This window comes from Dipodomys spectabilis, unplaced genomic scaffold (assembly GCF_019054845.1).
Source record: "Dipodomys spectabilis isolate Male_0828 unplaced genomic scaffold, ASM1905484v1 ptg000179l, whole genome shotgun sequence".
In the NCBI taxonomy this organism is placed as follows: Eukaryota; Metazoa; Chordata; class Mammalia; order Rodentia; family Heteromyidae; genus Dipodomys; species Dipodomys spectabilis.
Genome location: NW_024870856.1, coordinates 10,207,062 through 10,231,524, shown reverse-complemented (window position 1 = coordinate 10,231,524; position 24,463 = coordinate 10,207,062).

Sequence of the window (24,463 nt, the reverse complement as noted above, 5' to 3'; positions counted from 1 at the left end):
CCACTCAAGGTTAATTTGTCAGCGGATGACCAGGGGTATTCACTGACCCATGTGGAGGGAGGGGTGGGTGCTCCTCACATGCTGTGACTGGACCCAGCAGTTCATTCTGCAGGTAGCAGGGAGGCGAGGTATGAGGAAAGCGATGACCCACATGTTTTCATTAAGTAAACACTGCTTAGGGGCAGGCAGCCTGCCTAGGGGGTCTTCTGCCTACGGGGCAGGGACTGCAGCGTGCCTGGGGGTGTCTGGTATGCATCTGGGGGCTCTACTGTGCATCTGAGGGGGTCTGCTGTGTACCCAGGGCTGCTGCCGGGGACAGAACAGAGCACCCCCGCGGGAGCACCATCATCGCCCATGATCTGTGCACCCAGGGCTGCTGCCAGACACAGAACAGAGCACCCGCACGGGAGCACCGTCCTCACCTGTGTACTGTGCCCCTTCCCCCCGAGGCTGCTGCCGGACACAGAACAGAGCACCCGCACGGGAGCACCGTCATCACCCATGATCTGTGCACCCAGGGCTGCTGCCGGACACAGAACAGAGCACCCGCACGGGAGCACCGTCATCACCCATGATCTGTGCACCCAGGGCTGCTGCCGGACACAGAACAGAGCACCTGCACGGGAGCACCATCCTCACCTGTTTACTGTACCCCCCGGGGCTGCTGCCGGACACAGAACAGAGCACCCCCGCAGGAGCACCCTCCTCACCCATGCTCTGTGTGCCCAGGGCTGCTGCCGGAGACAGTACAGAGCACCCCCACTGAAGCACAGTGCTGCCCCATGTACTGTGCCCCCCGGGATTGCTGCCGGGGACAGAACAGAGCACCCCTGAGGGAGCACCGTCCTCACCCATGCTCTGTGTACCCGGGGCTGCTTCCGGGGACACCCCTGCGGGAGCATCGTCCTCAACTGTGTACCGTGTGCCCAGGGCTGCTGCCGGACACAGAATAGAGCAGCCACGTGGGAGCACCGTCCTCACCCGTGTACTGTACCACCCAGGGCTGCTGCCGGGGACAGAACAGAGCACCTCCATGGGAGCACCGTCCTCACCCATGCTCTGTGCCCCACGGGGCTGATGCCGGACAGAACAGAACACCCTTGCAGGAGCACCATCCTCACCCATGCTCTGTGTGCCCAGGGCTGCTGCCAGACACAGAACAGAGCACCCCTGTGGGAGCACCATCCTCACCCATGCTCTGTGCACCCAGGGCTGCTGCCGGACACAGAACAGAACACCCCTGCGGGAGCACCGTCCTCACCAGTGGACTGTGCGCCCGGGGCTACGACCGGACACAGAACAGAGCACCCTCGTGGGAGCACCGTCCTCACCCATGCTCTGTGCTCCCAGGGCTGCTGCCGGACACAGAACAGAGCACCTCCACAGGAGCACTGTCCTCACCCATGCTCTGTGTGCCTGGGGCTGCTGCTGGACACAGAACAGAGCACCCCCATGGGAGTACATCCTCATCCGTGTACTGTGCGCCCAGGGATTCTGCCAGAGAGAGAACAGAGCACCCCCACGGGAGCACGGTCCTCACCCGTGTACTGTGCGCCTGGGGTTGAGACCAGACACAGAACAGAGCACCCCCCCCGGGAACACCATCCTCACCCATGCTCTGTGCTCCCGGGGCTGCTTCCAGACACAGAACAGAGCACCCTCTTGGGAGCACCGGCCTCACCCATGCTCTGTGCTCCCGGGGCTGCTTCCAGACACAGAACAGAGCATCGCCGCTGGAGCACTGTCTTCACCCATGCTCTGTGTACCCAGGGCTGCTGCCAGGCACAGAACAGAGCACCTGCACGGGAGCACCATCCTCACCCATGTACTGTGCATCCTGGGCTGCTGCTGGGGACAGTACAGAGCACCCCCTCGGAAGCACCGTCCTCACCTGTTTACTGTACCCCCGGGGCTGCTGCTAGACACAGAACAGAGCACTGCACGGGCGCACCTTCCTCACCAGTGTACTGTACCCCAGGGGCTGCTGCTAGACACAGAACAGAGCACTGCACGGGCGCACCTTCCTCACCAGTGTACTTTGCCCCCAGGGGCTGCTGCCAGACACAGAACAGAGCACCCCCGTGGGAGCACCGTCCTCACCCATGCTCTGTGCTCCCGGAGCTGCTGCCGGACACAGAACACAGCAACCCCGCTTAAGCATTGTCCTCACCCATGCTCTGTGTACCCAGGGCTGCTGCCAGGGACAGAACAGAGTACCCCCGCGGGAGCACCGTCCTCACCTGTGTACTGTGCCCCCCACCCCCCGAGGCTGCTGCCGGACACAGAACAGAGCACCCCCGCGGGAGCACCATCCTCACCCATGCTCTGTGTACCCAGGGCTGCTGCCAGGGACAGAACAGAGCACCCCTGCGGGAGCACCGAGTGCCCTGGATGTGGGTAGGTGACAGGGCAGGTATGCCTGGGCATGGTGATGGAATGGCTCCACTTCCCCGAGGGGAGCACTGACATGTGAAGGAGGGAACTTGCAGCGGAGGCTGAAAGGCGGGCAGTAGCCTCTGGATAGCACTTTATGGTAAAGGACTCTTAGGAAGACAGAAACACGAGAAGCGATGGTGTTTTCTTTAAAAAACAAAAACAAGCAACTGAACCACATATACATTGTCTGTGAGCCCTAAGAAAGATAATTGTGTAAATATTACAAAATAAAATTCTTGTTCCAAACAGTCTTGAAGCGAATGGACTGTGTCGCTCAATACAAGTGTGTTCCAGAGGATTTTACTGCAGATAAAATTTATGTTTCACGTGCATTTATGAAAGATCATTTTTTTCTGGAAGAATATTATTCTCATTTCATGAGATTCAAAGTTTTGAATGTTCGAGCTGACTAGCCACTGATTGAATTTAACACAGTCGGGCTGTCATTTCCTATCAACACGAATAAAAATCCTGGCAGTAAGCCTCTGCCCACATGTGTTTTTTTTTAATTTTAAACAAAAAAAGATACTTGATATAAAAATATTCCTGATATTCTGAATAGCATGACAGCCATGTCTTCTTCTGAGCCTTCATTTCAAACAAATATACTTAATATTCAAAGTTGTTATTGGAAGCTGCACAAGTGTCACACATTTGTCAAAAGGAGAAAAAAATAAAAGGTTGGAGTAATTTTTATTACTTTTTCTCTATCTGACTCTAATTTTTTAAAACAATAATGTGGCAGAACTCAGGGTTTTGCATGACAAGCACTCCACCATTTGAAGCCTGGCCCAACCTTTTCTAATTCAGTTATTTGTAGAGAAGAGCCTTAGAGTTTTGCTTATTAACTTTTGACTGGCCTGGCTTCCCAAGTACCTGGGATTACAAGAAAGATTTAGCTTTTCAGACAGAGTTTCACTCTCTATCCCAGACTGGCCTTCAAGCCACAAGCCTCCAGCCCCAGCCTCCTCAGCTGGGATTATGGAATTGTGTCACCATACAAAAAGGATGATCATTTTTAAGCTCAAGGCCAATGCTAACGGACAGCTAATTCTGAATGTGTTGGTGACACTCCTGGTGACCAGGGGAGTCAACTACTGTGTTCAGAGTGGTTGGTGACAGTAAGGGACCCCCCAGGGCTCCAGTGGAAGTCCATCCCTCAGGGTCGCCCTGGCCTGTGCTGGGTCATCTCAAACTGTCTCAGAAGACACCCAGACTGGTTAGACACCACGTATTCTGGTCACAGACAGAGGTGAGCCAGTTCTCTTCACCCATTTACCTCTGTTTGCACCCCTATGCACAGTGGCACTTACAAAGTATTTTCTTCTGTTGTATGGAGAATGAGCAGGAGAACTTTTAAGATGGAATGTACAGAGCATATGGGTCCTTCATACCCACATATGGAAGATTGAACTATGATAGGGGAATCATTTCAAAGAAAGTAGGGCTCGGAAAATTCTCAGTGTGGCTTTTTGTCTTCGCCTTCTTTGCTCAGTCTTTTCCAAAGTGACGTGGACTAGGACAGTCCAGAGCCCTGGAGAGCAAGCCGCCCAAACTCACTGGGAAGCCACCGCCTGCTGCACAGGGAATTCACTCCTGCCAAACGGGGAAGTCCTCACCTGCCCCATCCCAAATTGCCATCTGCTCCACTGGCCACCAAGTTGAACAAAAAGTCTTCAATCAAATGATCTCAGCACAGTCAATCAAATGATCTCAGCACAGTAATTGTGCAGGTATCTAAGGACCCTGACCCCTGAAGGGACACAAATACCCCAGGAGTCTCTCCTCTGATGTTCTCAGTGCAGACAATGGTCGGTGTACCCTGGGTGAGGCACAATTGTGTATGACACTAGGATAGGCACAACTTTGATTCAGGATTTGGGTTTTCTTTCAACTTAAGATCATACAGAATATGTGATTACTAAGGAGAGTTAAACAGCAAGGGAAAAACATTTGTGGAAAAATTTCTGTGAATGTTGAGTTTTGAAAGGTCATGAGAATTAGGAGCAAAACACTGTGTGTGTATGCATGTGTGTAAGTATGCATGTGTGTGTGTATTTAAACTCAGATGTGGCTTGTGTTATTGGGTTAAGTACAGATGCACATTTTATGTCATATCACAAAGTATTATTTCCAGCTGGAGCCAATCCTCAAATTATCTTAAAATACGTGTACTGTTTTTGATGGTCAAACAATAAGAAAATATGTCTCAAACTGTCTGGTTTTGTAAAAATGTTTTTATAAATGCATAAAAACATTTGAGAAATTATCTCATTCAAAGCTTCATTCCAAATAATATTTACCTTGATATTCTTAGAATCTATGAAATGCTAATTACATTTTGTCTCCATTACCATTGTCTAAATTGCAACATTTGTTTTTCTAGGAGACGTACAGTTGAAAAAAGTGAAAATGTGCACACATCTATTTGTCTTTAGACAAGTCTAGAACCATGATCTTATATACTTTGAACTGGGGAAGGGAGAGAGTGGCAAAAGTTGGAGGGATGGGAAGGGGAAACAAAGGAGGAGGCAACAATGCTTGATAAGAAATGTACTCATTACCTTGCTCATGTAACCCCTCTGTATGGTATTTTCATAATAGAAAAACCCTATTAATTAATATATATATATATATAAGATACTTTGAAGTATAAAATGAAATTTTACATTCATAAAAATTGTGGGAAACATGTTATGGATTTGCTCCAAGAGAAAAAAATCAACCATGAGGATGTGGAAGAACTCACATATACATTTTTCCTGCAAGTTGTGTGGTGTTTGGATTCTACTGGGTGAATTGAACTGTGCCACTTATTCTTAAATGTTGTTATGTGTAATATGCTAGAGCCACTGACATGTGCAAGCATCTGAGAGGCCAACTGAATGCTTCCAAATGCGTTGATTGAGTAAGTGAGCCCAACACTGGTGTTGAGGACATCGGTGTGCTTTGATTGGGTAAGTGAGCCCAACACTGGTGTTGAGGACATCGGTGTGCTTTGATTGGGTAAGTGAGCCCAACACTGGTGTTGAGGACATCGGTGGCAGGTCACTCCCTCCTCTATACAAAGTCACAGACTCCCTGGCTCTCTTCAGGAACTGGCGGCTGAAGACACAGCTGTCTTGAAGGTCATCTAGCACATGTGGCTTTTTTTCAACTTCCTTTTTAACAGCAGAAGAGGCCTGCTCAAGTCCTACCCCCATGACACCAAGAGAACACTTTGCACAGTAGCCAGAGTATTTTTGCACACATGTACAGAGTGTCTCAGGAGTCCTAGGGTCTGGAAAATGTGCCACTGGCAAAGTTTGCCTAGGAAGGAAGCCTGTGTGGTCAGTGAGTGGGAGAGCCTTGCATGTGGCTTGCTGCCTCACTCTCCCTTAGAAGTCCAGTGCATTTTCTTGTTCTTTGTTTGGCCTCTTTTGGTTGACTTATCATTGTTATACTTTATCTTTGGTTTTCATTGTATCAGCTCACAATGGATATGCATCTCTCATGAACTAGTAAAGCAATAAATACTCAATAATACTCAACAAACCAATACTCAACAACACCCAGTTCAGTATAGAACCTTGAGACTACCTGTCACAGAAAAAAGGAGCCAATGTCATTATGACAAAGTACACAAAAAGTATCTGTTCCTGGAGATGAGAAAAAAAAATTCCCTTTACAACACTGTGGTGTGGTCAAATCAGATTCTATAATAGACAGATGATATATGAGTGAAAACAGTAACCAAACCAGATCTGACAAGCTTGAGGAAAAAAATGAGTCCATTCTAAAGCCATCAGTGGAATTCAAGGAAGGTTGATGATCGGAAATGCCTCTTGAGGAGACAGTTCTGGGGAATAGATAAATGAAGAGAGAAAGACGAGAAAAAATGCAGTCAAACTATTCGATGTACGCATGCAACCATGACTAAGAAAACTGAGGAGATGGGTGAGATTGGGAGAGAGGGGGGAGAGCGTTGGAATGATGGCGTGGATCAAGGTGCATTGTATTCATATACTGACATGTTGAATCGAAACCCCTCCGCACAACTACCGAAGGGCAATAAAAAATTTTAAAACCGTTAGAAACAGGAAATTCTTAGGCTATCCAGGGATTTATTAAGAAACTGCTTTTAATGTGATTCTAATACAACAATTCTCAGCTCTTTTCCATTCTGGTTGCAGAGTCAAACTTACTAGAGGAGAGAATTTGATGAGTTGGGTTAAGAGTAGGTGTCCACACCTTTATTAGTAGCCGGGGCTGTAGCACAAAGACATGCTGCTGATGGTGATTCCCTCCAGACCGTAAGTTAATAAGAGCTCCTCTGAACTGGGCCGACGCCCCTGAGGAATGGGAGGATTGTGTTCACTTTCTAGGCCCCCACACATTTCCAGGTGTTCCCACAAAACACAACTATCGAGTTCTAACTTCAGGAGCAGGGAAAGTGCCCCTCTCTGAGGAGACTCTTCACAGACTCTATGGTGCTGAGATGGAGGCATTAGTACAGACTCGAATTTCAGGAGACTGGGATCTGTGGAGACAGAGACAGACCCTGACACAAGGAGATTATGTAAAAAGATGCGGGAGGAAGACACCCACTTGTCCTCCTATGAGTGAAGATCAGGTGCCCAGAGCCAAACCCTCCTTCTCAGAATCAGAAGAAACCGACTTTTACTTCATATTTCATCCACCAAAGCCATGGGAAAAGAAAGTGTGTTGATGCAGCCCCCAGTACGGGGAAATTTGCTATGCCTGCCTTCCAACCACCTACAGCCATTCATGGGTGATCCAAACTCCCATTCCAACTAGCTGATTCCGAATGAATCGGAGCGTACTTCTTCTGTGGAGGGAAGAATGCTGCTGAGGGCACCCCAGGATGGAAAGAAAGGGAAGCTGTGCTTTGATGTTTAGCAGCTCCTAACATGTTGCTAAATTAAACATAGCTATTAGACGTCTGGACAGCAAATGTATCTTTTAAGTGTGCTGGATCTGCCCCACAACAGACGAATTAATAGAGTGGTAACTATTAATGTAGAACCCTGGATAAATAAGTCTGATTCCGACAATAGCATTCTCAGGTAAATGAGAAAATAAGCTACTCCTCTTTGGCAAGAGCTCAGAGAAATTAGCTGGTAGTCATTTTACATCTACTTTCTTGAATGTGAAGCATATTTTATGATGTCTTCCTGGGGTTTTGCCTTCGTCCATCAATAATCAAGTACATTGGCTTGATTTCTAGCAATATCTTTAAGTAGGGCATTAAGATAAAACATTCATTGGAGGCAGGGGTCAATGCTAGGCCTTTCCCCTTCAGTGAAATTAGAGAAAAGAACAACTCTGAAATTTATCACCCATGCTGTGACATTTTCTTTCAAGGTACTGAGTACAATTTTCAAAATTAGTTACTAACACAAACACAATACATTATGTCCAGAGTATCCTTGACATTTGAGAATTGCACATTGTTTACTTGATTTCCTTATTTTACTTTATGTGTTGAAGTAAAACAAAGCATTCTTTGAAAGCACACCCTGGGGACAAGCTATCCTTTCTGGGACCCATTCATTTGGCATCATCTATTAGATTTTCTGCCAGTTTGGATTCTATAATGTGAGCTATGAGGTCACCAATTAGCTGGGTTTGAGGTAGTTATTCTGAGCCTTCCTGTTAAAGTTCACCCCTACTTGGTAGTACTGAAAGGCTTTTCTGGACAGTTCCAGTAAAGTACTCCACTACCTCCACGAGGTAGAGAGCCCAAGGACAGGACACCAAGCCTGGTCCTGCTCACTCTTCTTCTCTGGCTTGGAGAGAGTGCTGGGGAGAGGGGTTGAGAACCGGTGTGGAATTTATCCATGGTATTAAATGACAGTCAGGTATGTATGTATAACTGTGGAGGTTTCTGAATGATGGGGGAACATTGCCAAGAATCAGGAGACAGGAGGTGCTTTACCTAGTTAGGCGTCTTCAGAGCCAACACGGGGATTTGAAGGGAGGAGTCTGCATGCACTTCAGCCATTGATGCCCACGAGGCCTTGGAAAGTGTTCGTTGGGTCACTGCTGTAGATGGCTGTCTGCAGCACCACGGGGTCATGGGGTCACCTTACCAGTGGGCAGCCGTGGCTCCAGGACAGTGGGGGAACAGGGTATGTGACAACATGAAGCAAACATATTTCTGCACTTCCTCTCTGCGTGTTTCTGGTTATTGTTCACACTCTACTACTCACCTTATCTCAGGCATATTAACTGAAAGAAATAATGAGCAGAAAGAAATAAGACACTCAGAAGGAAACCAAAGGTCAGGTTCAGACCTGCACAAGGTCAGTACCTAGCCACATCGAGACTGATGCACGGCAAGGGCAGGGAAGTGAGCCAGAGGTAGACGGAGCTGGCTGGACCACTCAGGGAGCCACAGGTAGACGGAGCCAGCTGGACCACTCCGGGAGCCAGAGGTAGACGGAGCCGGCTGGACTACTCCGGGAGCCAGAGGTAGATGGAGCTGGCTGGACCACTCCGGGAGCCAGAAGTCAATGGAGCCGGCTGGACCACTCAGGGAGCCACAGGTAGACGGAGCCGGCTGGACCACTCCAGGAGCCAGAAGTCAATGGAGCCGGCTGGACCACTCAGGGATCCAGAGGTAGACGGGAGCCAGCTGGACCACTCAGGGAGCCAGAGGTAGACAGGAGCCGGCTGGACCACTCAGGGAGCCAGAGGTAGATGGAGCCGGCTGGACCACTCAGGGAGCCAGAGGTAGATGGAGCCGGCTGGACCACTCAGGGAGCCAGTCTGCACTTATATTCCCAGACCTGTCTCTGGTCCATGAATGTGGCATGCTATGAGTTACAGCAAGGAACTTGCCATTAGCAGACCATGGTATTTCTTTTGAATTTTCCTTGAAAAAGCTGGTCAGTACTACTTATAATGTGCCTGGTATTCTGACAGAACTATCCTTTCTCCGAGCGTGTGGATACCTAACACATACGTAATTATATGTAGCATTGTGTGTGTTAGTTAATTGATAAATGTTAATGTTAATTTAGTAATGTTGATTTATACGTAGCATTGTATGTGTTAGTTAATTTATAAATGCTCGTGTTAATTTAGTAATGTTGAATATTTATGTTAATTTATTAATGTTTAAGGTTAAGTTAATGTAGTACTGTATTACCATACATTTAAACATACATTTACTGTATTGGTATGTATGTTAATAGTTCATCTGCAATTCCTTTGTAGCAGCCACATGGAATACACAGTATAAATTTTTTTTTTGTAGATAAGGAAACTTAGCCACAAACCTAAAAACTCACCTACCCAGGACAACACAACTTTGTAAACAGGAAGGCTGGATTTAAACCCCGATAGTTGTTCTCATATCTCAGGATCTACATCACTGTACACTATGGCTAAATGGTGTGACTTTATGAAAACTAGTGGAAGCATTATAACAGTTCACTTCATTAAAAAACAATAGTAATCCCCAAACACCTGGTAAAGCAAATGGGATGGTAAGAAAATACACAGAATGCAAGCAAGAATGCCACAGGAAGGAAGGGATAACAAGCCACCGATTATAAGGTAAATGTATTCAGACGCTCGCACATCCAGTGTGGTAGAACTCTGTTTGACTGGTATCTCCCACACTGGCTCACACACCAGGGGCTTTGCTGCCAGATGATGAGCTTCGGAGAAGTAATTGGGTTCTGAACACTTCACCCTAATACTAGATTAATCTCTTGATTGATTGGGAACCTGACAGGAAAGTACTGACAAGGTGGAGGCGGGGCCGCTGGAGGAGGTTGGTCACTGGAGGGGTGAGCTTTCCCAGCTCCGCTCGGCTCTGGGCCCTTCCTTTCCCTCTCTGCTTTTGGTCCTCCATGATCTGTGTGGCCTCAGTCACTCACTTCTGCCAACACAGTGCTCTGTCTCAGTTTGGATCCAGAAACAGCAGCCCAGGCTTGACGGACTGAAACCTCAGAAATCATGAACTAAAATCTTCCTTCCTCCTAACTTGTTTGTTCAGGCTGTCTGTCACAGGGACAAGAAAATGTGACTAATCCAGTGATGAGGTCCTGAAGAGGCCTCTCCCCTGAGGACTTTCATTAGGTTTGGTAGGAGGAAGAACAGACAGGGGAGTATCTCCCTTGGTCTTGTGAGCACAAATGGAGAAAGGCCCAGTGGGCAGGCTAAGAAGAGAGATCTTGTCAGGAACTGAATAGGGTGGCTCCTTGATCTCAGAGGTGGGTGAAGCCATCCAGGCTATGACATTTTGTTAAGGTTACCCCAGCCAATAGTTCATCAACCACCAAGCAAAAAGCATAACAGATGCGCTCAGTAATTGAAAATATCTTAGAAGCTGAAATAAATGAAGTAACAATGACAGCACAGCAAGGAACATTGAGAATTAAAAAAAAAAAAGAACAAATTACTAGAAATAAAATATTAAGTAAGATTATATTAAAAAGAAAAGGAGAAAATTATCTATGACGGAAATTATGATGAAAAATTTATCTATGATGAAAAAGGAAAATTTTATCTGTGGTAGATTTTTCTCCTAAAAAGTAAAAGTAATGTAAAAATAACAACTGAGTTATATAAAGTTTTATACTGGAGACTTTTCTAGAAGTAAAATGAGACCTTTAGCTGCAGCTTGAAAGGACACGCACGACCGCATGAAAAATCTGCATTTCCACATTTGTTAAGCTCTAAAAACTCAAAGGCCTTTTTGGTATTCAAACTTAATATGTCAAACTTGAAATCGCTATGAAAATGGAAAATCCAGAAAGAAACCTTACCCTCTTTTTCTTTTCTTTTGAATCGGGAGTCTTTGTTAGAAAGCTGGCAACTGCAGGCAGAATCATGACCCAAAGAAACTGCAGCTCAAGTGCAGCTAGCACAAAGCTTATGCATGATTTGGGTGGAGAACTAGGCCTGACAAAAGAGTGTTTACGGAAGCAAAGCCAGATAGGCTGAAGCCCTAGAGCAAGACTTGCCTGGAACTAACCAATAGGACGCATCTGTAATTCAAAGAATGACCTATTTCATCTCTAGGGTTTTCTGCACTGGGTGAAAAGTCCACATCATGGGTTAAGATGACAAGGATGGTCATGAGAACAAGATGGCATTACTTAGACCCAGTATCCCTAGTTCATTCCTCACTGGTTTTACAAACATGAAATCAAATCATTGATTTTTCGGTGACAGGGCAATCTTTGGGCTCTTAGGACCATGAGTTCAACTGAGTTATTACTCACAGAAATCTGCGGCTCTTGCCAGAAGGTTTCTGCAGAACTTATAGGCAACTCAGCAGGAGGTACAAAAACAGGACTTGGGGATCCTGCCACTGCACAGCTGGGATCCAGTCTGTCCCTCCTGGAGCTTCCATTTGGATTAAGAAGTTCATCAAAGGTGGCCACACTTCCCCCTGGAAGGAACCCTCCGCCCTCATCCTGACCGTTCCCATCATGGTAAAAGTACACGGTACCCCACCACACCCGACCAAAACCTGATGATTCAGGATTAAAGGCACAAACCATTTTGGGTCTACTGAAGCTATGACTTTTGTATCATACTGACCCTGCACCCTTTCTGTCAACTCTTTTCCTGGAGCCATCTTTGTGTGACAGTCCTTTGTGGTACACAGCTTTGTAAAACTTACCCAGGGGTAATGGCTATTCTAACTGGGGTGAGGTAGAATCTCCATGTTGTTTTGACTTGCATTTCCTGAATGTCCAGAGGTGTTGAACATTAATTCATGTGTCTATTAGCCACTACTTTTTTTTGTTTGTTTGTTTTTTGCTGGGTCCTAGGTTTTGAGCTCAGGGCCTGAGTGCTGTCCCTAAGCCTCTTTGCACTCAAGGCTACTGCTCTACACTTGAGCCACACCACCACTTCTGGCCTTTTCTGAGTAGTTTATTGGAGATAAGAGTCTCATGGACTTTCTTTCCCAGGCTGGCCTCAGATCTTAGCCTCTTGAGTAGCTAAGATTACAGATGCCAACAGTGCTTGGTTTATTGGCCATTCTTATTTCTTCGGAGGAGTCTCTCCTTAAATCTTGAGCCCACTTATTAATGGGGTTGTTATTGGGGGGGAGAGTTATAGAGTATGGTTATAGACAGCCATGTTGGTCACGAGGAAGGACAAAATATATACTTTGATCTTGGTAGAAATGCAAATAGGTCTCACTATTTTACACAGTTATGTCTTTATAACTGATATAGCCAAAAATGCATGTGCCCTATGCACTGTTTTAATCAGTTTTCCATTGCTGTAAGCAAAATACCTGATACGATCGACTTAGAAGTGGACCTAGTGTGAATGAGGCCCTGGGATTCCTCGCACAGCAATAAATGAAAACAATAATGATAAACTTAAAACAAGTCTCTTGTTCATGCTAAATACTAAGAGAAAGAAAATCTGACAAACTAAAATTTAAAAAATTCCAGAGCTGAACAATATAATTACAAGTAAGCAAACTAAAATATGTGACATGGGTATCCCAGAACAAGAAGTGAAAGACAAAGAACATATTCAAAGAAATAATGCTTGAAGGACTACTATATTTGGAGAACAATATGCATATCAATATTGGAGAACCTCAACAAGTTCAAGTGAGATGAACTCAAGGAAGCACATATCCAGATACATTAAAACTTCCTCTTGAAGGCAGCATGTAAGAACTGACTCACCACGTTAATAAAATTGTCACCCAATTTCTCATCAGATATTTTACATTGGTGGCAAAGGAACAGATGGACCTGGAAAATCTAGTTAGTCAAGTAAATCACGCTCAGAGAGACAAAGGACACATATTTTCTCTTGTATATGGAAATGAGATCTACTGTATAAGTGTATAGGTAAACATCTACTGGGATATATGCATATGCACACAAACACATTAACTGAAGTACGGTTTGTGCAGGGGAGAATTCCAATGGTGTACTTCTTTGAACAACTAATTTATAGTCTAACAAAATGAATACCACGGGGCTGGTACTTGAAGAGTGTGGTGGGTGGGAGGATGATGTGAAGGGCAAGGGATAGAAGGACGATTGGCGAATACAGCCAAACATTCAATACGTATACCTAAAAATGGGACCAGAAGATGGAAGGGCTGGGTAGGGTGGGGAGAGATGGGAAAGAGTGATGGCAGTATGACTTTGATCAAGGTGCATTGCACTCATAAAATGGCACATTCAATTGAAACCCTTTGTACAACTACTTAAAGATAATAAAACTTTTCTGAAAAAAAAAAAAAAGATCCCAACCCCCAAACCTTAGAGGCTAGAAGGCAATGAGGTAACAATCTCCAAGTGCTAATAAAAAAAAATCAACCAAACATCTTATATCTGGTAAGACATTCCTTCAAAATTCCAGGAGAAATTAAGATGTAAACTCCTGATAAATAAAAGCGGCTGTAGGACACTGACAGAAAACTTGCGAGAAATTTCCATGTGAGTTTTAGAAGGTGAACTGCAGGCTGTGTGCTAACATAAACAGCTCCTCACACCCAAGGTGTGAACCATGATAAAACCCAGTGTCGTGGCAGCAATGGGTCGCCATCCATATTCTGTTCACTACGTTGTTTTAAAGACTCACACGGCTGGGCGTGTGCCTCAAGCCCACATCCCTTGTAAGCCAGGCGACAGAGAGGAGGGGATTGCGATTGAGGGCAGTCCTATGCTAATGACAGCCAGAAGTGTGAGGACGGCTGAGTCATTTCAGAATGTTGACTTGAAGCAAAAATAGGGTAGAAGAGACAAAGGAATGATAATCAATATTTCAAGGGAAGAATGACAATATTCAAAATCAGAGAAACAGGATGTAGAAGTTATTGCAGGAGCTGGGGCTGGATGTGATAAGGGAGTCATTGTTAGTTGGATTCAGTTTCAAGTTTTACCAAAAAAATTACCAGAATATTTTATTTTTTGTGTGGCATTATGATTGTAATTAATACCACCAAATTGTGCACTTAACATGGTTGAGAGGCTAAAATCTAAGTTACATGTATTCAACCTTAATAATGGAAAAATAAGAACCATGCTTCTTCTACAGTTGAAGAACCCTAAGTCCCTGGTAAGATCTTGATAGGCTGTTCCTTCCGAGAGCCACAAAGGGCAGTCTGTCTGTCCAAGCCTCCATCTGGGCTTCTGGTGGCTGCCAACAATTTTCGACATGTAGATGTGTCAGTCTGGTCCTGGTGTCCAGCAGTGCATGGTTTTCTGCAGGTGTCTTCAAGGTACTCTCCTTGGCTTTCTGCGGGTGTCTCCAGAATACTGTCCCTTTCTCTGGGAGTGTCTCCAGGTCCTCTCCTGTCTTTCTGAGGGTGTCTCCGGGTATTGTCCCTGGCTTTTTGGAGGTGTCTCTGGGGTACTCTCCTGTCTTTCTGCGGGTGTCTCTGGCTACTCTCCCTGGCTTTCTGAGTGTGTCTTCCTGTCTTTCTCTGGGTGTCTCCAGGTAGTTGCTTTTACTCTTCCTCTTGTAAAATCACCAGTATAAATCTGGAGAAGGAAAATTCAGTTGGAAGATTGAAGGTTTCTGTCAATCAGCTCACTTTTTTCTTCATAACTGTCAAGAAGAAACTATCAGAAAATCAATCAGCGAGCAACTCAATGTAATAAAATACACGTGGCACGTCGCTTATCATGTAGGTGTCCAAAACTAGGGACCCTCCAAACCCACGGAGGCTCCTAAGTGACCAGCTCATTATTTCCACACACACTGTCTTTGTACATACGGTTAGGAGAGACACGTGGGGACGCTTTGGAAGACAGCGTGACAAGGGACTGGCCACCCTCACGCGTGGCCGGAAACACGTCCCAGCACTGCCTTTCCCATTCCCGTCCAGCCTGGGGCCCCGGCCGCTCCTGCTGGACGGTGATGCCAGGCTGGGATGAGCGGAGCCCGGTGCGCGTGCCCCGGTGCGCGTGCCCCGGCCATGGTCAGGATGAGCGAGGTGAGGAGCCCGGTGCGTGCGCCAGGCCGTGGGCAGGCCGTGGGGAGCCCGGTGTGTGCGCCTGGCCGTGGGCAGGCCGTGGGGAGCCCGGTGCGCGCGCCCGGCCGTGGGCAGGCCGTGGGGAGCCCGGTGTGTGCGCCTGGCCGTGGGCAGGCCGCGCGGGGGCCGGGGCCTTCCGCTCTCAGGGCTCCACAGACTGCTTCCCATCCCCATCAGCCCCGCGCGGCCCCCAGCCTCCTCCGCGGCGCTGGGTGGAGAACCCTGCTCCTGGCCGGGGCCGGGGTTCGGTCCCTCTCCTCCCTGATGGCTCCATGGCCAGCTCCGCGCAGCGCTGCGCACTCTAATTCTGAATTCAAGCGCATGGCGGAGGGGATCGGGCTCCATCCGGTGAGCAGGGGAGCCGCGCCCGTCCTGCGCCCAGAACGCAGCGCCTGGGCCCGGCAGCTCCCGCCGGGGCTCGCGGGACTCTTCCCCTCCCGCGCGGCCCCCTCCCGCGGGGCTGCGTCCTCGGTCACCCCGGAGAGTCGGGCAAGGCCCACCCTCATTCCGCTGATGGCAGAGAATTAGCGTGCCCGGTGTTCACTTCATGTGGGGAGACCAAACCTGCAATTAAAGAAAGCCCTTTTTAAGCCCCGGTGAAATATTAATAGTAAAAGCGCTACAAGAACAGGAACCTAATGAACACAAGTCAAAGCAAAGGACTCAAGGATTCTGATTTTATGATCTTTTTAAGTAAAAATTAACCTGATTAGAGTGTTCGCTCAGAAGTGACATTGATGTGTGTGTTTTTAAGTTCCAGGCAGTTTAACCACAATGGATTTCGACAGAACGGCTTCCTGTCGGCGCAGCCTCTCTATTTTTACATTTTATGAGGCTCTCCTGGCAGAGTTTTGTAACAGTTAAGATGAAAATCTGTATGTTAGAAAGAGAGGAAAAAGGAAGAGGAGGAAGAAGAAAAAGAAAGAAAAACAATCATTTTGGTATGAAATTTAATCCAATACAGAGAAGTGTGCATATATATTATTTTATATATATGTATGTATGGTTTTTTTTCTGATTGTGGAAAAAAAAAAGACATGCAGAGAGGTCAGAGGTCATGCGAAGAGGAGACGGCATTGTGTAGGAACTGTCATGCATCACCACCTATTTTGACATGCACGGGGCCGTTTGTTGTCTGTCGAACATGCAAATTAAGTGCCTGCTGTCATAGCCAGGCGATATCTGAGAGTGGAAAATGAGACCACCTGTAACCAGTGAATGGCGTGATGGACAAGCATTCAGGGCTCCTCATCTCCGAGGCCATTCACTCCACCTTCGAATTGCATATGACATGTAAAAATCTTTTCTTAATATTCACAACCGGGAAGTTTGGGGAATTATGGAGGCTTCAACTGCTTCATCTAATGGGTTCTCCAAGCAGACAGCTGTGACTGAGAGCTGGCTTGATAATTAGGTGTCCAGGAAGATTTTATGCTACGAATCAGTTAAAAGGGAGAAAAGAAAAAGAAAATAATGGCAAGCAAAACTCGCTGGGATGGAAATTGCATTAACCCTTGTGTGTCTCTTGCTTGTCAGTGCTCCAGGAGACAGGATTAATTTCTAGATCTAGTGTCATCACAGGTCTCTGTGTACAGGTTTAATTTGTAAGCATTCTCGGGTGGACAGGTATAATGGCAGCTAATTCCGGCTGCCGTCTAGGAAGGCTCACCAAGCAGTGAATGCAAAACCACTTTCCCAAGTCATGATTTCTAAGTTGCAATAAATTTCTTTTCTGTCAAAATGAAATTTGTGAGAGGTGCATTCTATCAGAATAAGAGACAAGAAACAGAGCATGATGGTACCGGTAATGCAAATCAAAGTATTGAACGCAGCTCAGTCCTCTGCAGAGTTTCCGCACCCAATGTGCACAATTATGCCTGCACAGGGGACACCAGAAGAGACCACCTATGCCAACGGTCACCCCACAAAAGTGCAAAAGAAAGTCTGACCGAGAACACTGTGCTCTGTGCTGTTAGATTAGAACTCAACTATGGGGTGATTATTCTTCAGCGAGACTGAATCACTACAACAGCAAGGATGTTGTTTGGGGAAAATCGCCACCTGTTTCTCTCCCCAAACACCCACTCCCTAATTCCAAGCCGAGCCTGCCTGGTAAATGAATGACTGGGGTTTTCCAGGCAGTGGGCGACCTCGTCCCTGCGTCCCTCAGGAAAGAGGTGTGTAAGCTCAGGAGAGGTGGCTGCGCCTGAGGCAGATTGCCCAGGGTTAGCCACTGTCTGTGAGCTCCAGTTCATCCCGAGTCTCAGAAGCCAGGTGCCAGCGGCAGCTCTTTGTTGCAATGGGATGGATGTTCAGGAACATTAGAATTCCTTTAAGAAGGACCTTGCGCCATCTTGGATTTAGACAGATGTGAAAACAAGAGCCTTGTCAAGTTTAGGATAAAATGATTTTGCCTTCCTTGCATGTAAAGATCACAAGGATTGAAAAGCATATGAGAAAAGGGCAGGGCCGACATCAGTTTGTCTTGAGCTCCGTAAATGACCCTTTGTTCTGTGCTCTGTTTAGGGACAGGACAGCTGTCATCTGTATTACTTCCAATCTTAACACCATTAGTGTAGGCGAGTCAACATGCTATAATTGGCAACACTCTCTTTTCTCTGACAAGTACTTTTTGGAGGGCTGGCTGCTGTGGGCTGTACTTGAAGAACATAAGGCAAAAATCTCTGGGCTCTGGACACCAAGAGCCTGGTGACCAGAAGTACTAAAGGGCAGAGACACAGTCAGCAGAGAAATAGGCAGTGCAGAGTGGTTGGGTAAGGACTACAATGAATACCATTTAGAGAAGAGAGTTCTTGTTTTATCAGTTATTTGTAATAGAGGACATCTTGATCCTGAAGTAAGCGTTCGAAACAATGGAAAAATGTCAGAAAAGCCTCTTTTCAGCTTGCAACAGAAAACTGGTTGGGAAACATAGACATCGTTAAGTAATTATGTGCACTAAAAATGAGGTGACGTCTATTGTAGTAGAATAAATAAATCTTGAGCATAAATCGCAGCCAATGACTTTCCCAGCGTTTACGATATGTGGTCGCTTGGATCTTGTGGTACTGCAGAGTAGAGCTGTTGTAGACAAGGTGAACCCTGTGCAGCCTTTGCCAACCCCATGCTCAGGACACGTTTGTGGATGGAAGCTGGCCTCAGTGAGAGCCTGTGCACCGTGGAAATGGGTGAGAGCTTAGCACCAGGCCTTCCCCTGTCAATAGAGCGTTGGCTGGTAGTTAAACGGTGGCAGCACACGCTGTACTGAATCCCATTCATTCTGTGAGACCCACTGTGGGATACTAGGCAAATCCAACAAGAGGAACATAAAACTCAAGGGAGAGCAGAATGGCAGGGCACTCGTTGGGTCCAGAGGCTGACTCCAGAGAACCATACTCTGTCCTTGTAAAACTGGCCCCTGCCTGTGAACCCTTCCAGCCAGATGTCCATCGTCATCAAAAATGTCCCAGCCCCAGCATTACCAAGACGGCCCCAGAACCCTTTGTAGAATTGGTTGAACTGGTAATGACTTCTACTGGGAAGAATTCCAGTGAAGGGAAGCTGGGTTTTGGGCTCCCAAGATGTCAGCTGACCTGCATTTATTTCTGCCCCATTCACTTGCCAGGCATAGGTTGCTGGAGCAGCCAGAGAGTGAGTTGTGCCCAGGACTCCTCCAATCTGGGCGTCTTTCAGTTCCTAAGGGCCAGAGGAAGTCGGGGAGGAGGACATCTGCACTTGTCAATGTGACTCCAAACATCACTTACCCTACCTGCTTCGTTGCCCCAAATCAATTTCATAGAAACACGGCCTACAAAGAGGTCGGGCAGCTTCTTGTGTTTCATTTTGGAAAAATCTTGATGCGCTGACAGAATAAATTGATCAGCTTTTGCACATGGTATCATGGAGTCACTCGACTGAACCAGGAGAAAGGCTTGAGGGCTGCGGCCGCACAGGTCCCGCAGGTGACCCACAGAAGCACACCTTAACTGAGAGGTCCACGCACGGACGCTCTAATGGACCTGGCGTGGCTCACCACATCTTCAGTGACGGGCAGGTTTCTCTTTTTCTTTTTAATGGGCTTTTTTTTTTCTCCCCAGCACCCAAGCAAAGCAGGGAGGCTGGCCTTCGGGGATGGAGATGAAGGAGGGGAGGAGCGTGGAGAGGAGGAGGGGGTCGGATCTGCAGGAAGCATCCCGGACCACGTCTTCCCTGTAGTCCCAGCTCACAGGCAGTCCTCATGCTCGGAGCCGGTTCCACGAAAGTGAACCAGCTCCACCTGTAGTCCAGGGCACTGTTCTGACTGAGGGGCGGGGGAGGGCACTGCTGATCTAGGTACTTTTCTTCCCCACGAGGCTCATGGTACTTATTTCCCAAACAGAAGCTCTCTACAGTAAAACAAAATCTACAAACAACTGCCCGAAACAAAAATATTCATTTGCACTTAGTGTTCAGGCTCATATCTTGGACTCAGATTCTTGCTACATTATAATAATTGACCAAATCCAGAACACAGTCAATCCTCCTTTGTCCATTTGGTCAGAATTTAATTGCTGAACGCCAAATGATGCTCGTATTGATTTTTATCCTGACGCTGACGCAGGATGGCCCCACATGCGAACAGCATGCAAGGACTTTGGCATTGCTGGGGCAGAGAGAGAAAGAAAGAAAGAAAGAGAGAGAGAAAGAAAGAAAGAAAGAAAGAAAGAAAGAAAGAAAGAAAGAAAGAAAGAAAGAAAGAAAGAAAGAAAGAGGGAGGGAGGGAGGGAGGGAGGGAGGGAGGAAGGAAGGAAGGAAGGAAGGAAGGAAGGAAGGAAGGAAGGAAGGAAGGAAGGAAGGAAGGAAGGAAGGAAGGGAAGGAAGGAAGGAAGGAAGGAAAGAAGGAAGGAAAGAAGGAAGGAAGGAAGGAAAGGAAGTCTTCTCCGGCAGAGGGCTCCTTGAGAATGCCCGTAATTCCATGTGGTACCTGGCCAAACACGATCTCTGAGGGTGACCTTCTAGTCAGAAAAACCTCTGGATTTTCAAAATATATACTCACAACTGTTCAGTGAAATCCTAAGTCAGCTTGCTGGTTTCATTCATTTGAACTGGGTAGGGATGAAGCAGGTTCTCAAGTCAGTTGGGTTTGTGTGTGTTAGAGCTCTCTTTTGAGCTCACCTTTGAAAATCTCTTTGGAAATGATATTCTCACACACACACACACACACACACTCTGGTCCTTCCCAACCAGGCCAACCACTCAGCAGATATCGTCATGGCTTAGAACACATTGTTTTGCTCCACACAGCACAGTCATCACGTTTGGTTCAAAACAGTTCGAGTAGTAGACAAACCACTGAAAAGAGCTTCCACACGAGTTGGTCTTTTTCTCTAGGCTCCCTCTCCGAGTTAGTTCTGGGCTATTTGTGGTGAGAGCTGAGTCGACAATGCTGTAAATGTTTAATTACATCTTCATCCAGGCCTTGGAAAGAGGCTCACATTTCTGGCTGTGTCTGTTTACTCTGAATGTGAGCCCCTCCCTCCCTCGCCCTGCCTACCCCCGCCCCCTGCCATTTTACACTAAATCCAGTAATGTCAGGTTATAAATAAAGAAATAATAATAACAACAACAACAATAATAACAATGCATCCTGAAAAGTTTTGCATACAACTTAAAAGTAGAACTAGTTGTTTGAGGAATGAGCTGTCCACTGAAGAGGAGCCCTCTCAGACCTCCCTCCTGCTTAGGTTCGCCTTTAATGGGTCCCAAATGTTAGTCTATGTTATTGCACCTGGCCCTCAGAATCATTGCTACCTTCATCTCATCTTGTGTCTCTCTAAGCCATCGCCCGAGCTGGGACAGCGGTTTGTAAAATAAGCAAGCCCCTCCTGCGTGGAGCAGGCCCGTGACACATGGCTCCCTGGAAACCGATCTGCCCGACTTCGCCCTGGCATCTGGGCACTCACGGTTTTAACCACCCGTGGTGTTCAGAGGGGGAAGGCAGAGTCATGTTCCTTTCATAGGGATACTGGTGGGTACAAAATCACCGCACAGAATAGCTCCGTTTCGTGCAAACTCAACAAAATTAAATCTCTCCAAAAGAGACGTAAAAGCTATTGCACGAGTGAATGGCTCTGCTAGGGAGGGATGCATTTCAATTCTGCCTCTCATGAAGAACAATGCTTTTCTTGTCCTCATAACAAAACAAAGCAAAACTCCTGGGCCCAAATAAAAGCATCTGAAGGGCCAAGCGTGTGTCATAGTTCACTGCAGACTCCAATAAGACCTTCCAGGGTGAGCCAGAAGTTGAGAGGACTATTTAAATTCTCCACTAACATGTGCTTTGATGGATTTTTGTCAGAGCTTTTAGTAGATCTAATTTTAATCGTTACCCATCGTTGGGGTGATTTAGCTCAAGAACTCTGAGGAATGCTTTATTCTTTCAAAATTTTGAGTGTTCTCTTTTCTTATTATTTAACAGTGAAAGCTAGTTGTTTGTTAACACCAACCCCAGTTATACTGTAAAGGCATTTATGTTTACATTCATAATTCCTTTATCCATGAACCTTACTATCATCAATGATATATTATGTATATATAGTCATAAATCTTTACACAAATGCTGTCTTCTTGGTGCATTTTAAAGCTGAGGAAATAAACTATTTCTATTTTTAACATGACTTTCTGCAGTTATTGTTATTTAAATGCGTCATTTCCTTTTAGAACTAAATTTTCCGGTCCGTGCTTTTCGGGCCGAGGCAGAAGGGCTGGGATGCTTTCCCCGCTTGGCAGGGAAAGCTCATTCGGTTCAGGCACCGGCCAAGGCCACGGGAGTCATGGACCCTCCGTCACCTACACCTTCAGCTCTGCTGTGCACACAGAACCAGGCAAACGCAGCCGCAGCCATGTGCACTTCCTCCACGGTGCTCAGAGAGACCTTCCAAACACACGGGGCTGCACAAGTGCTCTCTCTGTTAAAGCCAAAATACACAGCAGTCCCTGCTCGGAGAAAAGAGGCAATGCCTCCCGGAGGGCCCCGGATTTCACACACGCTCTTATTTTAGGAGGAGCTAGGACACTACACTTAAAAATAAGCAGATTAAATTCATCAAATAAAGTTTGTACTCTATAATTTTTGGCATTGACATTTTAAATTGTTCGGAACATTCACTTTTAAAACACCAACTTTGTCCAGTTAATCTAGAAATTCTGCTGACAAGAAAAATGTAAAAATCTCCTTTGTTCTTCCAAATGTCTTGTTTAAAAACCGACTTCAACATGCTCAGTTCTGAGAGTAACTCAGAAAGGAAGAAAAAAAATCATGTTGTGGCAGAAGTAGTCCCTTTGTGTTGAGAACCATGCTTAAACATTTATTTTATGTTAACCCATTGAAGCCAGGATTTGCCTTGGCTTTTGTAGAATGGATAACTGTGCATCTGGCAACTTGATTTCATTTTTACAAAGACGGTAGGTGGCAGGAGTGATAGATGTTACTTTCCTTGTTATCTGGCTTGCTGTTTGAACAAGTATTTTAAAAATCATTTGCGCAAAGATTCATCGAGAGACATGAGAGGTCTGGGAAAACGAGCCCTAGCGCCGTCAAGTGTGCCTTGTGTACTTATTAGTCCTTCTTTTATTCTTCTTTCCCATTTTAGCAAGATAATTTTGATAGATCACTTTCAGGAAACTTTTCAACCCTGTTCTAAAATCGTGGATTCCAAAGATGTCGGGACAAAGCCCAGTATGAATATAAATTATTTGTCAGCATATGGTAAGGGAGGGCTTGTGAACTCCAAGTCGGCACAAAGAGCCGGCATTGTCCACGGTGATGAAGAAGTTCCGTGGTGGCGGCAAGAAGTTGCTGGCCTGCTCTGGGGCTACGGCGCTTGGTAAAGCACGAGACAGCTGCACCAATTCTCCATAATTAGTCAAGGTCAGACACTGCAAATGGAGGACATTCACCATTTGTCAGGAGAACAATAGCAGAGGACCCAAGCATTCTCCACTGGGAATGGCCGTGCCGGGGCTCGGTGAATGGGGTGAAGCCAGCCTGCCCTTTTTTGTGCTGGCTGGAAGGGGGGCAGCCACTCAGGACAATCCAAATGTTAGCACTGGCAAAGCCAGCCAATGTCACAAACACAATCTTGTTTTAACTACCAGAAGCATATGTTCATTGACACAGCACAGTGTTGCTGACACTTGAAGGGAGAAATGAGAGTCTAAATGTATTTTTACATGTGCTTGGGATTTCATGTTTCCTTCCTCTATTCAATGGAATAATCTTCCAGTTACCAATTGATTCAGTGTAATCCTTTCAATAAAAGGGATGATTACTTTCAAATGAACAGCTGAGCTTTGGAATGGAAAAAAAAATGTCTACTGAGAATGCAATGGTTTTGTCTTAATGGTTGCCTCTAAGAGTGCTTTATTTCCAACAGGGAAAAATTCAACATGGTTTCAAATTACCTACTGAAGTAAGTCAAGAGGCAGGAAAGCTCTCAGTCCTGATGGATATTTTAGACCTACTAAAATATTTTAATCTGCTCAACGTACAAGTATACAGAGCTCATCTGATGGCTAAAAAAAGTCAGCATTTGTTTAAGTGAAAGGGAATGAGAATATTCGTGATGGACTTGAGTTCTGTAAAGGTTGAAGAGCAATTAAAAAGGGAAACACTTTGCACTTCCCTCTGTCCACACATTTGTGTGTGCTCTGTAGCTTGTGCCCGACCCAGCCAGCGCCAGCCTCTCACTGGCATCTTGTCCTTGCTTCCAGCTGCAGGCCTGCATGAGGGAGTGAGGGCTGGCTGGCCGAGAGGGGAACCTCCCGGCAAGGGACGGCAAAGCAAGGACTGCAGCGTTACCTCAGCCCAGACTCCCTGATCACATTTCCAGGTAATGTTCTTTCTTTGGACTCAGGGCCCTCATTAGTGTCTCATTATAATGTCTTCCCACATATCAGATTTATTTCAGTCCATGTACTTTGCAACAGAATTTTCTCCTGCAGAGAGAGGGAAGGAAAGAAGTCAAGGAATTGCTCTAAGAAGTTACTTGATGGCTCATACACACGTGC